Source organism: Palaemon carinicauda, chromosome 14 (assembly GCF_036898095.1).
Source record: "Palaemon carinicauda isolate YSFRI2023 chromosome 14, ASM3689809v2, whole genome shotgun sequence".
NCBI classification, from domain to species: Eukaryota; Metazoa; Arthropoda; class Malacostraca; order Decapoda; family Palaemonidae; genus Palaemon; species Palaemon carinicauda.
Genome location: NC_090738.1, coordinates 32,553,254 through 32,571,858, shown reverse-complemented (window position 1 = coordinate 32,571,858; position 18,605 = coordinate 32,553,254). Strand labels below are relative to the sequence as shown.

The 18,605-nt window shown below is 36.8% G+C and overlaps 1 long non-coding RNA gene across 1 annotated transcript in view; it reads left to right on the top strand.

Moving 5' to 3' along the window:
• The window catches only part of LOC137653508 (uncharacterized), a 29,244-nt gene extending 22,703 nt beyond the window's left edge, over nt 1–6,541 (top strand). Inside the window, exons 3-4 of the long non-coding RNA XR_011046506.1 lie at nt 3,603–3,735; nt 4,886–6,541. This is a non-coding gene — a long non-coding RNA (uncharacterized lncRNA). The remainder of the gene's footprint in view (nt 1–3,602; nt 3,736–4,885) is intronic.
• The last annotated feature ends 12,064 nt before the right edge of the window (nt 6,542–18,605 follow it).

Genomic DNA, 18,605 nt, shown 5'->3' with positions numbered 1-18,605 from the left:
GGTGGGGATCTGATCCTTGGGGACCACAGAGTCTGGGGATGCCTTTGGGAACAGTAAGGCCCTCAAGTCCTCGGTGGCAAGGTACGGTCTAGTGGCGTTCTTCTGGAAGCCACGCACCCATTTGAGTAGCTTCTCTTGAGAAACGTCCCTTACCTCCGCTGAGGGAGGGTTATTGAACGCCTCGACCAGGCGTTCCTGGTAGACCGTACGGTTCAGTGGGTCCCAGAACTTCAGATCACCTTTTTGTTTGCACAAGGGGCGTGAGTCCTACACGCCGTGTGCCCATAACAGTGCGGGCGCTTCACTCCACAGAAGCCATGGTCGCACTTCACGTACTCCTCCTGTAAGAGAAAGAGGACATGAGTATGGGGTAGTCATAAGGATGACTTCTATCTTAAGGTTAAGTATTAACTGATTAATCTTTAACCTAATATTAAGTGGTAGAAATACTGTGACGTTCAGAGAGTGGGCGGAAAAGGAGATAGACACATCCCCCGTGTAACCTGCCCGGCCGGTTACCGTAACCTTATCCGTAGGCAATTTGTTGTGACCGAGGACACGGCAGAATTCAACATAGCATGCCGTGAAGGCAGTGGGAATTCTAGTGGGGATTGCCAAGGATATAGAACTGGGACTGAGGCCACTCAGACCCAAGGATTGGGAACGTAGATGATCCCATAGGGTAACAGTTTCCGGTAACCGGCCGTGCTAAGATACACGTAGCATGCTGGAAATCTGTGATATGCAAGAAGACAGCATGGTAACTAATGGAACGGTAAGGCAATACCTATCCATCATGTAATCAAACCATCTGGTTGCGATGTAGGGCTATCAACATCAGATGATAGCTAGTAGAAGGGGGTGCAAGTTGCTTGACGCCTCCGGAAGGCTCCGGCAGACCACCGGCACGCCGGAGGCTGCTCCATCAGTGTTTCTGGCATTAGGGAAGACAATATAGAAGTCAAGAGTAATACCAGGGTGGCGGCCGCCGGCACAGCGGCGGCACGCCGCGGGGAGCGGCGACTCCGACAGCCGGAGGTTGCCGGATTGGTGACAGGAACAAGGATGGTTATAGCAGAACCGGACTGCCAAGAGTAATACCAGGGTGGCGGCCGCCGGCACAGCGGCGGCACTCCGGCGGGGTAGCGGCGGCTCCGGCAGCCGGAGGTTGCCGGATAGGTGACAGGAACAAGGATGGTTATAGCAGAACCGGACTGCCGGCAGCGGATGCCGGAACTCCGGGGGCCGGCCGGTGGACGGACGACTGAAGCTATGAGGAAAGAGGGAAGGCCATCGGCTAGGTGCCGGCGGCAGGCGGCAGTCCCCCGGCACGCGGCAGACTGACTGCCCAGAGGGCAAGGGGGAAGTCACCAAGGTAGGAGGTGGGTATCACCGACAGTAGAGGCGGCAAGGGACCGGCACCAGGATAGTGAAAGAGACAGAAGGGGGGGGGGATGTAGGGGTCCGGCCACGGACCCCAAGGCATCCCACCTGAGTGGGTGTACCCATGATAGAGGCTAGCCCTATCACCCAGAAGCAGGGGCCACAGAGGACCGGGAGCAAAGGGAGCCCAAGTGAGGGCAGGGAACACCCAAGAGGGGGGAGAACCCCTGTAGACAGAATGCATCCAGTGGTTAACCCCATAGGACACTATGAAGGGTATACGTACCAGAGCGGACTGCACACAGGAGCTCAAGGTAGCCCTATCACTCCACCCTAAGGAGTTGTAGGACAGGGGACAGATGGGTATAGACTAGCCTAAGTATAGGCTAGGCCATACAAGAGATAGGTGGGGAGGGGAGAAGAGAAGGGTCTTCTGTGGAGGAGGTTCTGTACCAGAGCGGCCACCAAGGAAGGGAGGATAAGGCAGCCTGTCTGAAAACTGTGCATGGGTATCGTTTTAGCAAGGTACAGAACTAACCCCTCCAAAACCTAACCTAGAGCAGGGATGTTACACCCTGAACTAGGAAAGATGGAAGACTTACCGCTATTGCGGGGAAGGTCGGAGACCTAGCCCCAGCAATAGAGGAAGGACTAGCCGTTCCAAATTCTCGGACGCAACCCTAAGGGGGGATCATTCCCTTAGGGAGGACAGAGAAGCGATATAATACTCTAAGGGCTTGATCCCCTTACGTGGTAGGGGGAGCAAGGCTACACCGAGGGGATGCCCTAAGGCAGGGGATGAAGGAAGCATATAGGGGTCCTACTTGTAGGTTAGGTTAGACACACTATCTAACCTGTCCCTTATATGGTCCCTGAAGGCGAAAACACTTGCATCACAGTCAATAGTATTGTAAAATAATGCCACTGTCTTCATAAATAAACCTAGGATCACTAATAAATATCATGCATGAACACTGATATAGGCGCTCTGGCCTAGGGCTATACTAGCCAACTGGTATGGGGTCAGTTGATAACCGATAAAAAAAAAGCGTCAAAACACGATATAAAAGTTCCTAGCTATGAAGACTAAATAACTAATAGAATCGATTAGTTAATGAGGCCGGAAAATGCTGTTGAGGCTATTTAAATAAGGCATTCAAAACAACTGCGACGCCATAAAATGGCCGGTCCGGTCGAGGCACAGCTCTGCCACAAAACATCAAATATCTCAAAAAGTAAGTTACTTTACGGTCAGAGCTTATTTAAACAATACTGGAACCTTGTACTCAACTTTCCAGAAGAAGGCGAGGCCGAGGGTAGAGACATGGCTAAGATGCAAGTCGATAAAGATCACACAGGGAAAAATCCGACTAGTAAGGCGAGCTACTAAATGAAGGATGAGGACGGACGCGACGTCATTTAGCAATGGCGCCCGTTTGTTTACATCTCGAGTACCAAAAGTAGCCACGGACGAGATTAGCTGTGGAACAGCTCCCCAGCTATTCTCCATCCCTCCATATCGAAGTGTTAACTCTGTATGGGGTGCAGATAGCTATGTGGCGCGTTAATACATGCGTCCCCTGTTGATATACGATGTCTTAAAGGGAAACCTTTAGGATACTCGCTCCAGAAGTTAGAATTCTGTGATAACCTGTGGTTAAATTCTCTGGGAATATCTTAGTAGTTATATACCCAAGGAAGCTACCAAAAAGGAACCTTCCATCAGGACGCCATGGCTTGAGCCCAAAAAACCTGATTGATATGAGCAAAACTATCCTTGATAGCTTTTGAAATTATAGCTCGAGGAAACCTATTTTTGGTTATGCCATACTTAGTCCTACTAGATTAAGACTAATCATTTTGTAATCTAAATATTTTAGTATTAAGGTAATCCTTTATACTAATAATTATGAAATAGATAGGTGCCGCAAAAGCAACCGCTTATGCTTTGCTGTAGATGATTTATAAGTTATGGAATTTTCCAAATATTTTAAGTGCTATACCATATTGTCTTGAGTGGGAAATATTTTAAAATTAGTTGAAGGGATGATTAGGGTTATGTGTAGATTCTGAGGGTATTTGCCGAAGAAGTTTTGCTTTTAAAATTGAAAGTTTTAAAAGAAGTATTTGAATACCAAGAAATGAACATTTAGACACTTAGCTATTTTTTCTCCTGAACCAGTTTTGGTGAAGTAATTATTTATTTTGTACAATTTCAGGTGTCGAAGACTTTTTTGCTTTGCGTAGAACTTATTCTAAAAGTTTCTCGTAATGGATAATTGGAAGTCTTTGAAAAATCGGCTGTCTTCAAGGTTGAATGGAGAAATCTTCGATCGAAAATTCCTTTTAAAGGTGATTTGATGGTTTAAGTTTTAGGTTTTATTTCTAATAACTTGTGCCCTCAATTTTTTGTTTTATGTTTTAAATCTCAATTTTATGTATAGATAAGAGTTAATTGGCTCTGGTAATTTTTGAAGCTTTGAACTATTTTGGCAGTTGATTTTTTTGTATGTTTTGTACTATTTTGTTTGTAATTCCTTAGAATCTAGCAATGAATTTAGTCTATTTTAGTGATACTTAATGTTTAATGGGTGTAAAGAAAATACTGTATTAAACTTATAATTCTGTAACTTCTAAATATGATGGATAATAAGTGCCACTAGTAAAATTTGTTAATTTGATATTAAAATCCTATCCCAACTTGTTCATAATTTTTCCCCCAACCTAAAATGCAGAAACTAGGAGACAATTTATAGAATGAACTGAGGATTTTGTTTAGAAATAAACATTTGAAACTAATACTTTTATAGCATCTTTAAATAACAAAAGATAGGCATTTTCCATTAGCTTTTGTATTAGTTTGGATCTGAAGAATATCAGGAAAGTTGGGAATATAATTTCATGAATGATTCTGTAAATTTCTAAATTACTGCTCTTAACCAGAAAAAGCAAACTGTTTGAAAGTTTACAATATCAGTGATATTGAATTTAAGTCAATTGGTTTTTCATGAAAATAATTAATCTAAATATTTCCCATAAATTTTGATGGCACTACTCACTTGATAAGGGCAAGTATGACTGATTAATATATTGGGAGAAATATCTAAATCTTTTATACACTAATGTATTCTGTTTGGCAAAATTCTTAGTGCAATTTGGTCCCATCAGAATTTTAACTTTGCTTTATGTATCATTGTCTCATATGTATTTTTGAAAAGTTACAAGCAGTGACAAATTTTAACTCAAATTTTGCAGAGGAAAAGGAAAATAAATTTTATATAGACCTTTAGATGATGTTATAACCTTGTTGCTGTATACCTGTATTTATGAAATTTATGAATAAGTTTAAGCACTTTACTACCTGTGCTTAGAAATTGGCTCTTAAGTGCTATTAAAGCAAACATTTTAATTAAATGTTCCTAGGATGTGAAGCTTAGCCATTTATATTACTAAGCTTCTAGTATATTTTTATTGAAAGTACTGAGCCAATTTTGTCTTCCAGATTATGAACTGGACCAAAATCCCTGAAGAAATCCATGATAGAGCAAAAGGGAATAGAGGCAAGAAATTTTATTAGCAGTATCGCAAGTGTCACAGAAACTACTCTAATTTCAAGAGTTTCAACAAATTTGACCAAGCTCAGTAACAGTGTTATCGATCAATTGGATTTTCCTAATGTTGGCCTAATTGACTTGACTGAAAATTTTATACAGAATTAGAGTAATTAGGTGTAAGCTAATTATCAATTTGAGTCAAGTTTTAAATACAAGTTTGAAGTCACAACTAGATAAGATTTTTTGGAGTTGCGTTACCACAGTATTCTTGACAACCAACTAGGAATATTTTTCCTAACTAAATTATATGCAGCCCTTGAAGGTATTTAACAAGAGTACTAAAAGAAATGTTTACCTCAATGCATTGTTAATTAACAATTTATTTAATAAATGCAATCATAGTCTGATCAGTATCCTTGTGTGCAAATACCTTGGATACTTAAAATCTAATGTTCTATTTTATTTTCTCCATTAACTTTTTGTTACTAGAATCTTTGAAGATCATGAATGTTAGTTCATAGTTTGGGGTAAATATAAGGTTAACAATTCAACGTTCAAAGTGTGAAAATGTGGTAGATATTGAATCTCGGGATTATTGAAAAAATCCATGGTTAATTGAAAAAAACTGAGGGAAATGGTTGTCAAGATTACTGTGGAAAATCTTTTAAAATGTTTAGGGAAATGTTAGGCTTTTTAAAAATCACGCAATACAGGTGCCAGGAATGGTTTATACTTATTTCAGCTTGGTTAAATTTAGCTGTTAAGTATCTTTATATGCCATACAGGATTTTAGTTTTATCAATTCTGTGAAGTCCATAAAGACAGTTAATTGAATAGAGTAAACAGTCCTAAATAGGGACAACTCTGATTTTGTTTTTGAACAGTCTAGTTTGGTTATATAAAAACCACCTTAAAGCTTCCTGGCATTCTTTGCGTAACTAGAGTATACTATGTGTTTGCGTAGGTAAGGTTTAGGTTTAAGGTAGAATATTAACAGACAAAACCTAAATCCTTGTTTAAGACAATTGTTCATACATTTGTACAAACATTTAACTAAATTCAGGAACCAATCTTGCTTAGATAAATCCTAAAAAAACTGACTGGGTAGTTAGTTGGAGGTTTGCTTGTATGAATGCTCTTTTTGAGCTTGCTTTGCTATTCCAAGCTTAAAGTATTGGAAGACTGAAGGTTAGGAGAGGAGTTTGGAATTATTTGCTATGCAACCCTTGCTTGTTTAAGCTTTTCCCTTTATATATACTGCTGGTAATGCATTCTTTCCTTGGTCTGAAGACGAAACTAGTAACTGAAGCGAAGTTGATAAAGACTATCTTATTAACTATACATTATAAGTAAATATTTGTTACCAAATGTAGTTTATATTGTTGAAGGCCATTCCAACTAATATTGACCTTTAGTTTGTCATATCAGATGCTTATGATTGTGATTAAACCTGATTGCAACCAGTCATGGTCAGTGATTTATTAAATTTTGCTATTAAGAATAGTTTAAGAGATTAATGAAGGGAAAGTGACTGAGCATGACATGTAAATGACAGCTCAAGAATTGATTAACTAAGATTTTGGGAAATAAATTCTCAACACAGCCTTCTGAGAAAAACATTTTATCCAAGTCCTTTTGAAATTCGATTAGCGTCTTGAAATGATTGTGGAATATTTTATAGATTATGGGTACTAAAAGTATCATGGATTTACAAAGCTAAAGCTATGCAAACCATATTTATAGGAATTCAGGTTAGTGTGAACTTTGAGGTTACTTAATCATTCAACCATCTATTTAACCTATCATCTTCAAATTCAGTTGCACTGAATGGCCTCGCTCCTGGTCTGAATAATAGTTTGTAATTCGGAGAAATAAGATATAATTCGGAGAAATGAGAATTTGAGGGCATGTAGAGATATATTCGTTGTCTCATATTCGGAGGAATAGTCTGAGAAACAATTGTTTCGTGCATGTAACGAATACAGGTTTCCTTCCTCAAAGAGGTGGTTTTTCCTGGACGGCCAGTATTCCTGGGAAGAATATTCGGTCTTATCTTTGTATGGCTGCAGAAGTCATATAAAAATGTTTCTGTATAATATCTACTAAGATAAGATTGAGACATGCTCTGAAAGTTGTTATACAATGTAATTTTTTTTTTGTAAATTATCAGACCATACAATTATATGGATGAAAGCTGGCATATTGGTCTTGCCAATAAAATGATGGTTGTTACCCTCTATCTGGTTAACCTAGTGTATTATGCATCAAGAAAATAATCATCACCCACTCCATGTTCAATCTATTAACCACGTGTGGTACAAACCTTGTTAGCATTAACCTGGAGAAACATTTGAACACCGGTGTGTTATTGATGAACTGACCTAAAAATGAAATGAAAAGTACCAAGTGAAGCTTATTTCAAAGATCTACGAAACAGAAGTGATGCACTGATAGTGTTTGTTGAACAGTGGCAGTTCATTGCTGAAATTAGTGGGGATGATGCTTCAAAATAATTTCCAGCCTTTTTTGATTGTCAAAAGGAAACACTGGTAAAATAAAATTCATACAGAAGCTTCAGAGAATCCTAAAAGAACAAAATAGTTTTACTTTAACCTAAATTGATACTTTTTAAGCATGATCCATTGATTCATAAATTAAATTAATTTTATGCACAATCTACTGTAATTAAATTCTTGACAAGGATGATAGCAGAGAAAATTGAAATTGATCAAATTAAAGTGGAAGCAAGATTATGTAATTCTACACTGACAAAAAACGGTTTTAAAGCTCATCATAGTAAAAGAAGAATAACTTGCCTGCCGGTCTCCTCGGTCCTGCGGGAGTGATAGTGAATTCTCGCAGCTTCTTATGTGGGTATGCACAAGACAGCAAAGTACGAGTGAAGTGCACCACTCCATACTTAGATTTTTTTTCGTAAATTGATGGACGATTGCTGGCATTAAGCTTAAGGATTATACAGTATATTTTACAAAAATAAAGAAAAATAATTTTATTTATATTGTGAAAATAGGGGAGCTGCAGTTCAATAGTGCCCGCACACGATCTGCCACTGGTAAATCTTCTTTGAAAGTTTGAGGAAAACTGACTAATTGAAGGATGTGTGATTAGTATTTACGCAACGACTTTGTTGGTGATGCAATTATGAAGTAATGTAGTAGATGATGAATAGTTATGGATGGGAAGAAAGTCTTATTCTATGATCCATTTGACCACACTTAAATATGATTTGATGAACTGCATTGGTAAAGATAGTTCAAGTGAATTTGAGATTGTTGGAGATGGACAATGTTAAAAAATAATAAAAAAAAAAAGTCAAGCTATTTATTGGTAAGAATTATGTAAGCAAGTTTTGGGGTTTGCTTAGATTGAGTCTAGTCCTCCCAGTGATGGAAGATACAAAGGAATGGAGAGAGGGGTGAGCCTGGAAACTGGGATGCAGTTGTGAAGGTAACTTAATTCAGGAGTAGCCATAGAAAGAAGATAATCAAAACCCAGATAATTGTTAACGTACCCCACTGCAGCCCGTTATATTGCACAGACACCAAAAACAAATCCAGCCAATGAACTGGAAAGAAAAGGTCAGAGGGGAGGGTTAAAATTCTGTATGATGAAAGAGCATCTTTAAATGCCCATACTATTGTGAAGGGTAGGCCTTGCAGTGCTTGTCATTCTGTGAAACCACCTGGATTATCAAGTAATCAGAAGGATCGTAGACTAATCGCTAACCACTATGAGTCAAAGTTGTTTTAAGAATAGATAATGACCCTCCTATTTGTATTGAATAAAAAGATCCATGATTTATAACTATACATGTTTATAGATTTTATAGGTTGGGTACTTAAGTGAATGGTTATGATGAAAGAAGAATCTGGTAAGAGCATCTTGTGAAGTGGAAGAAACTTAAGAAAAGTATATGAATGCATTACTTTAGTCAGAAGGAAGATAATCAGTAATAGGTCTATATAAGTTAAAAAGGGATAATTTGTAGAAGTTGGACCTGAATATGAACCTGAAAAGTGAACGTAAAGCCCCTTACACATGGTCGTTAAAATTCACTGTTGGCAGAAATTGTAACCAGTTTAGTGGTAAGGGGGCCAATCATGAGTGTAGATGATGACATGGACAAGGGAATCGTAGTCAAACCATCGAAGTGCCTGTGCCCTTTGTTGAGGCACTGGATGAGGCCTGACTAGGGACTACATTGTCGGGTACAACCCTGCACTCTGCCCTGTGTCTAGCTTGTGGATCAAGTCAAAGGTTTTCCTGCCTTGGACTGTTTGATCTGGTAACATGATTTTAAAGCTTGAGTATTTTGGGCAAATTAGATTGCTCGCCCTGCATTTGCCCCTGGTGTGGAAGGGGTTTAAAGCCCCTTCCACACCAGGGGCAAATGCATGGCGGGCAGACGGTTACCAATTTTGTGGTATGGATGGTGATCACAAGTGTAGATGACATCATAGATGAAGAAACCATAAACTATCGAAGCATCCGTGACCGTTGTTGAGGCACTGGACGGGGGCCTGATAGGGACTACTTTACTCAAATGTGGCTGCGTCTGGCCCAAGTCATATGTATGCTTGACTTTGCCTGCTGCCTGGCTTGGATTATTTGATCTGGTAACACTTTCACAGAAAAATATCGGAAAATTGGATTGCATGCCTTGCATTTGCCGTGTGTGTGGAAGGGGCCGTAGAAGAGGCTGGAAGGCTCTTGGACCTAATAAAAGAAAACTCGTAAATACATCCATGATGAAGTTATAGATAGAGCATTAGACGAGAAAGGATTAACAATCGTCTGAATCCTATGACACAAGTGATCGGAACCGTGCTCCACAGGAGTGCGTGTACCAAGATGGAAGGACTATTAGCCTGCTCTTCACACTCTCCAAGAAATATCAAGGCCCCAAACTTTCAACTGGGCCCCACAAGGCATTAGAATAGTTGGAAGACCCCATGTCTACATGGCGGAGGACTATGAAGCGTGAAGTAGGAGATGAATGGAGAAGTATAGATTTAAAAGCTCAAGATTGAAAACTGGCGAAATCTAACCGAGGTCCTTTGCGTCATTAGGGGAGGTAGATGATGATGATGTAACCAATAATGGCTGGTGCCAATGCTTAGGACTGCAACAATGTAAAGGAAACAAGTTTTTGAAATCCTGTTGTGGTAACGAGCAGCTGACAGAAGAGAGTAGATGAAGTAGGTTTTTTTTCTACTGTAAAAGGCAAGCCTTTCAGTGCTTGGGAAAATATATCTTCAAGTTTCTTTGAAACCTATTGGATTCTTAAGCTAGTATCAGGGAGACAATAGAAAAAGTATTAGGGTGAAGTCAAAGAAGTTTTAATGAAAGCTAATGACTGTATTCCTTTAGTATATAGAATAAAAAGATATAACTAGGAACCAGACAGGAAGTTGTGGAGTATAGGCTGTTCTTAGATATGGAAAGAATATGATGGAGAATAGGCAGAAACTGAGAAAAGTATGCAGCATGTGGATGCATGTAGTCAACCGGAAAATGATCAGTAATAAGAGTAGAAAAAATATGAAAAAAATCCATAAAGATTGGATTCAAATGTGAACCAAAGAAAAGTAAACAGGATGAGAAGAGGTTAGAAGGCACTTGGATCTCGTAAAAGAAAATTGTAGTGTAAATACATCTGTAATGAAAAAATGGACGGAATATTAGACGAGAAAGCATCAACATAATTACCTAAATTATTGTATAGAGCACATACAATTCAAGCCATGCTTCTCAGAATTCCCTTGCAAAATAATCCTGCCAGGATTCATAAAGTAGCCATACACTCAATGGGTATACAGTATTGAGTCAGTGTATTGGATGTTCTGCTCAAACTTTGACCCTCTCTGGTGATGGGGTAGATTTAGGCTTCATCCACACGACAGAACACTGTTCGGTGAACTTTGTTTCTCGTCCAACAAAGTTGGGTATAAGTCTATATGCTTGCGACCAAACAATAACAGTTTAGCAGTGAGAGCCTGGTGGGGACTATTGACAGCAGCAAGAGTGATGGTGTACAAACAATGAGAAAATGGACAGTCGTACCTCCAAAAATTAAATTATCCTGTTGCTTAAAGTTGCCTCACGAGAGCAATAAAATTTGATTGTTTAAACTTTTAACATAAAGAATACTTCTAGAAGTGGTATATCACTGGCATTAATGAAAGTGTAACTTTGTACATCAGACAACACTTCTTTAAATTCTTCTCTCCAATCTTTAACCACCAACGAGCACAGCTCTCATTACTTAGGTAATCACAAAAAGCTATACAGAACTTTGTTGGCTACTTCTACGCTTCTGGCTTCACCTTAAACAAAGTTCGTCTTGTGAAAGGAGCTTTAAGAGTTGGATGAAACTTTTGTCTGGGAGATGCCCAGAAAGAAGCTAAAAATAATGTAGAATCTCTTAACTGGTAATTTCTGTAGAGGGGTGGGGTCCTTACATTACGTAAAATAGTTCATGGCACTCCCATAACAAACCTTAATGGGACACATCTTTTCTAGGGGATCTAGACAGATTGTACAAAATATTTGTGATGCTACACTATTCCTGGAGAAAAAAAGGTGTCTGTAAATCCACAAACTAGTCAGAGTAAAGCTTTATCTTCATTGATAATTGAAATTGGAAATAATCTTTCTTGGTCTTTAGTTAAAATGATGACTTGTGTGTTTGCTTTCAGCATTGCTCTCATGGGATAATCTCTGAATGGGTTATAAACAATATTTGAATTTTTAGGCCAAGAAATGAAGTAATTTTTTTTAGGGGTGAGATTTATTGCCTTCATACTATTATTTTTCAAATTTTCTACATTGGGTAAACTCGAGTAAGGATCAGAGGGACACTAAAAGATCTCATTCAGTATTAATTGATACCTTCTCAAATTTACAGTATTTCTGACTAACATGTCTTTGCCTCTCAAGGTTTAGACTACCTCGACAAGATAGAAAAAGGAACTGTCTGTATTTATATCAGCATAGGATGCACTAGAAAGACTTTAAGACTCCCAAATTAGCCCATATTCCATTGTTTTCCCCAGAATAAAACCAGAATGGCGGCCTTAGTATCCACTGGCTTAACATTACATATGCCTGTGGAATGGCAACTAAGCTTTGTGCCAATATCTTACTGTGTTGCTTATGCCACAGCTCTCCTTACAAGGAGCGAAACTGCCAACTAACTAGTCAGTCAGTTTTTCGTTGCATAATTTTTTTCTTATGCAGCCTTTGATTCAGTCAGTATTAGCAGTAGGGACATACTTGCAGGTGATTTGTAGACTATAAATTTGAATATCAAAATAATTTATAGTTAATATGTTTGAATTATAGCTATTAAATCAAATGATTTTATATTGTAATTTTTTGGTTTTTAAGTTTGGACCACTATGGTTACATTACCCAGTGAAAAGGTTTCACCCAAGTTATCTTTTATATTTGTTTCTTGAATAATGAGACATCTTGTATGTTGTTGTAGATTTGATAACTAATCAATAGAATGGGTTCTGTCTGTTAATATTCGTGTCGATGTTGAGGACAGTACTGTACTGCAGCAGTGGTAAAACTTGCTCATTAACTCAAAGTTGAAGTGTTTTACTTTATTTTTAAAACATTTAGCTTTATCAATAATGTTTAAATCAGTAGATGGTGTCCTGATATACCGTAGAGAACTGCATTTGCATAGATTTTATTATCGATAGGTGCTTTGGTTATGACTCGTCAAAGGAGAAGAGTTAATAAAAATACAGTATCACGTTTTTGCAGTTCAGGGCAGTAAACATCTTTGTGGGATCAATTACAGTTTTTGACCATTTTTTAACCTATTTCTGTTAAAGTAAACATTGATAATGGATTTTAAAGGGTGTAATTCCTTTAATTATTATAATTTGATGAGTTGCTTTTTATAGTTTGAAAATTAATGACATCAAGTTCCTGTGTCAAACAAGAACTAATGTGCATTGTCTAGTTATCAATCTTTTAGCCTTATAGAAAACAATGCTTTTACATAAAAATATCCCCAATGGGAAAAGTAATATGAGGTAGATTTTAAAGCTTTGCAGGTATCGATATTGAGGTTTACTAAGTTTGAGCATTATTTATTTACAAGAAAGTTTTATCATTCACTACCTCTTTTCATAATGCTCAGCTATTTTATATACTAATTATCATTGAGTTTAACCTTGTAATAGACATATTTTACCACTTCTGCAGTATGGAACAGATTTTAGGTACTGTAGTATGATTTTTAAATATAAGAAAATATTCTGGTATTGTAACATTTCTTGGATTGTTAAAGAGAACTTTTTAAATTGTATTTGTAATCATGCAAATTTTGTTTTAACATACTGCATAACTGGTCATGTTTATGGTTGCTGTATGTTGATTTTTCATTTGATAGTTGGCAACGAATCCTAATTGTTATTTAAATGTGTATAGCAGTTAGTTATTGGGGCTTATTTAGATGATATTTTGGTGCAGTGCTTGCAGCGGTGGAAATAGAGTACTGTACTAAGGAAAACTGAATTAAGTCTTGAAAGGCTAGGAATTAGTTTAAATAAGTACATTGTATCGAATTTACAAACAACAATCATTTTAAATTCTGACAACTATTTTCAGGGTTTTATAATCAAGTTAGGTAACTGTAAATTGCACTCATGAATTACCCCTGAATAAACATGAATAGTTGTGCAAATTGGAAATAAAGTTAATCATTTCTAAGTGTGGAAATTAAGAGTAAAACTCTTTGCAGTAGTGCCTATGTTTGAAATTCAGGACAGGTAAAAGATAGTCATTGATACTTAGGAATAAGATATTTCAACCATCTAGAATATGAACGTATTTAGAAAATATTTTTTTTCAAATAGTTTCTTAAAACTTACTGATCAAGAACCATTCTAGAAAGAGTCGGCCATTTTTTAAAACTTTATGAACACTATTAAGGTAAAAAGTCCAGAAGTATCCGATTCAATTGGAGATGATTACGTACTATGGGGAAGTAATTTGCGTAATGTATCGTTTATGAGATACAAAAAAAATCGAAGTGAGGCTAATGAAACCATAGTATATGAGCTAAATCTAACACTCTTATAGCAAGGCCAAAAATGTAATTGGTTAGGTATTTCAGGACTTGTTAAGTGTTTTATAGATTGATAAGTACTGTGTTGTAATCCCTTACAACACTAGATATTGTCCTGCAGTGAATAAACATGACTTGAGGATTATGTTAAAATGAAATTTGCACTGAAATTTTTTAAATAACTATTGCATTGTCTAAAAAGGATGTTCTCTTCCAGAAGTAGTTTAGAAAAATTGGAAATGTTAATAAAGGAGCATGGCTCCCCCCCTCCCTCCCAAACTGGGGCTGGTAGTGAGGACAAGATGTTGGATTGGTGGAAGTGATCTGTTCCTTCTGTTCTGCTACCAGAGGCCATGATATGGACCATGCAGGCTCGCTGGGTAACTCCCGAGACAGGTATGGAGTTGTGGTACTCTTCTCTTTAATGTCGATCATTCCTGTGGTTTTTGGTACTTATTTGTTGCCAGAAGCATTCAGTGACTTGAACAATTTCTTGTTGGCGAATGTTTTCTGAGATATGGATCTAAAAGCTCTTGATTACTCAATCTGGAGGTTATCATAGCATAAGATTTTGGTGATTCTGAGAATTTCATATCTATTTTAGAGTTCATTGCACTTGACTAAGTTATGATTCTTAAAAGGTGTTTAAAATGTTACAAGGTTTGAGATAAATTTGAAAACTGGACGATTGGAAGGAACTTTTAATTCTAAAGTATTGTAACTTAAACAAATGCCAAATTTTCTAAGTCTCACTAGAGTGGCTTGCATTAAAGTTAGTTCATAAAGTTTTCAATTTATGGTGTAGTAACAATTCATTTGTAGATTTTAAAGATTGTTTAAATGATCAGATATTTTCTGTGTCACTGTAATATCTTAGTTCAGTTTAAAACTATTTTTTAAAGAGCAGATTTCTCCTTATCCTCACTGAGGTAAACCATAATAACCAGAAATGTATTTCTTATAGTCGAAATTTTGATAACTTTTCCATAGGGCTGAATTGATTTCTTTTAATGGGATATATAGTCATTTTGGTTCAGTTTAATTTTGTATCCTGAAACCCATATTGCCATTCATGACCCAGATGTTAAGCCTTGATTATGGAAACAGATTCCTTTGTAAACTAAAGAACTGGCTCTTGATCTTGAACGCTACTTCGAGAGTAATATAACTATGATGAATTGAAAGTCTTGTTCTATGAAGATACCTAATTTAGCAAAATGTAGCTGTACCTTGAATAAGGCAATATTTTTTCTGACAAAATTATTATTCTTTTATGTGTAAATGTATTTTATTTCTAGGAATAATTTAACCTGTTTTTCATGCTGTAGCATCTGTTCTGTAATATGATCTGCAAATGAAGATTTTAGTGTCTGTTTTATTAGAATTAAGATTTTGGGTATGATAGGTTGCTATATGTGATGATTTGGTAAATGAAAGGAAATCTATTTGTATCAAAACATCCATATAAAATGTGAATTTGAATACCAATTTTAAGGCATTTTTAATTTATGGTTGTAACATGTCCCAAGAATGAGCAAGGAAGAGTTTTAGGTACAATTTTGTTATATTTGGCTCATAAAGCTTTCTAAAATGGGAATCTGTATCACTACTTATATGTCCAAGATTCTCCCTCATATTATGTTTATTTATGTGTAAATTATTGAAGGAAGTTGAACATTTGTGTTTTCTTGGATTTTATATACAATTATAGTTATTTCCTGCTGTTCTGTGACAATATAGCAAATGGCAAAAATAAAACTAAATACAGATTCGTGCGGCATCTAGCACTGAGGTTCCTTTTTCTGTTTTAGATGGAACAATTGTGTTGTTTATTACAGAAAATTTAACATTACAAATTGAATTTGGCATATAATAAGTCTTAGTAAAAATCCCAATGACATTGGGTCACCATAGATATTTTTGCAATTATAAGAAGAGACTCGGGATATTACTGAAATGTTTTAGTGTTGGTCCGTTGTGTGTAGTGGTTTCTGGTTTCAGAATTTTGTTCCATGGGTTTCGTGAAGTTTTGGTAATTTTTATACCTCCTTATATTGAAGTATTTATGTTGTCATTCATGGTGATGATCATCCTCTTGTATGCTACATTTGTTTCTGGGCCCTTTTTATGATTTTTGGAAGTTGGGAATATTGGTCTTTGAATGTGTTAAGTACTCCATTCATTCCACGAAGGAAGCCAGATGGTTTTTATACAGATTTATTACCTAGATATGTTGCTTTTAGCTTTACAAAAAGCATTTAAGAACTTAATACTTACAGGAATGCTAAAAAATTAACAATGGCTTTTAAGCTAGAATTACAGAATGAAAACTTTTGTTCAAATAAGTTTTACTCTACAATACTTCATTACACAGCTATTATAGCTCCGTGAGGCATTACTGCCTTTGGTTGTAAACAGCTTAGGACAACTCTCAAACTTCCCCTTCCTGTAATCATCCTTCATCACCAACTTCACAGTCCTTTAAAGGTTTAAAGGCTGCTCATAAATGGCAGAGGCAAGGGATAGTGAGATCACTCTAACAAGCAGGATAGTGCCCTAGAGACTGACCGTATATATTACGATCAGCACCAAGCTCTCCTCTCCACCTAAGTTAGGACCAGGGAAGGCCAGGCAATGGCTGCTGATGTCTCAGTAGGTAGACCTATAGGTTCCCCAAAATCCCCATCCTTAGCTCACAATGATGGTGAGGTTGCAGACACTAAAGAAACTCACCAGTTTTAGCAGCACTCGAACCCCAGTCTAGTAATCACTAGGGAGGGATGTTACCATCTGTTTCCAGAGGTTTAGGCCATGGTTATTTTCTTCCCTGACCTCTATTTAGCATCGATAAAATCACACCTCTAACAGTATAGAGAAACAAGAGACATTTCAAGTATTGCTTTTTCCCATTTGTATTTCTATGAACGGAATTTTCAGTTACCTTGGAATGTCATCCATTTTTTTCATGTGGCCTATCCACTAGTTTCATTTCCTGATTATATAATCATTAATGGAGTAAGAATTTATTTAATTAAAATCTTCCATTTTTGTTACTGCTATGTTATTGTATCCAAAAGATGTTTCTCAAGCAAGAGCAATAAACATGTTAATTCCACTTAAAAAAAAAAAAGGTAATGTTCATTTTGCTTATTGCTTAGACACTCAAGACCATCCATCAGAGGTAAATGTTAGATGAGGTCTCTCTATATTGAGTATGGGCCACACTTTTCCACTGTTTCCTTCAATGTTCTTTGTTGGAAAGCTTTAATTCTCTTCAGTAACTGGGTTCCTTCCGGACTATATTTAGTATTTTCTATTGAAATGTTGCTGCTATGTCATTTAAGTCAGATAGTTCATACTTGGTATTGTGATGTTCTTTAGGCATTGTTTTCGCTATATGTTTGCCTGAGTGCTGTAATCTGATCAGTGTTCTTGTTGACTTTATCAAATTTCCTATTCCAGTGTACTTTGTGGAAATACACATACCTAGTATGAAAGGTATTATTTCAACTTCTAAATATCTGTGACTCCTTCGTTGTTTCCATCATTGTCGAATCAATGTAATTATCCCCTTTGTTGATATTTTTGTAGTTGCATTAAAGCAAATTTTTAATTATGGCTGTTTTTCAGTCCTAATGAATATCATTTAATGGTGTTTGTATACCATTTTCTTTGTTATTCAAAGTTTTATAATCAGTTTCATAATTGTGATAGATGAACACTACCCAAATAAGAAGGTGGATACTGTTGTACTATCAAGATGTTATATGTACTAATCGGTAGAGCTAGTCTTGGTACTGTATACAGTATGTAAGACATATCTACATTCATATCCAATGTTGTCCTCATACCTCGTTGGCTCTCCATCTTCCAGTACTCATGATTTTCCTTTTCCTGACAATGGGTTTTCTACATTACTAAAGCCTGATTGATCCTTTCCAGTGGGTTTTCTACATTGCTAAAACCTGATTGATCCTTTCCAATTTAAATAAAGTTAATGCTTTTTACTTCTTGTTTAAATGCTGTCCCTCAGTAGAATGTTGTTCTCAGTATGTCCCTCTTGGCATCTGATTCCAAACTATTTCCTGTGTTTGGAGTATTTTTGGTATCTGACACTACTCAAAGTTATTGGAAGACTGTTGTTAATGCAGGTCTTTATTTGTGGATGATACTGTTTCTGGTTTTCGGATGATCTTTGGTATTTGATACTAAATGGAGTTATTGGAGGAATCAAGTTATTCACAGAGCTGTGTTGTGAAAATAAATTATAACACAAATCTATTAATTTGAGTATTTAATGTTGTCAGCCTAAGAAATCGTCAGCATATTTGTCCTTGGTTTTCTACATACTTTGATTGACCTCTGGTAAGTTTGTCTTTACCTGAGAAAAGTCATTCACTGAGTCCTTCTCTATCACGAGAGCTTGTGTATATTGCATTGTAGTATCAGCTAAAATTATATTAAATCTCTCTCTCTCTCTCTCTCTCTCTCTCTCTCTCTCTCTCTCTCTCTCTCTCTCTCTCTCTCTCTCTCTCTCTCTCTCTCTCTCATTGTTGGGT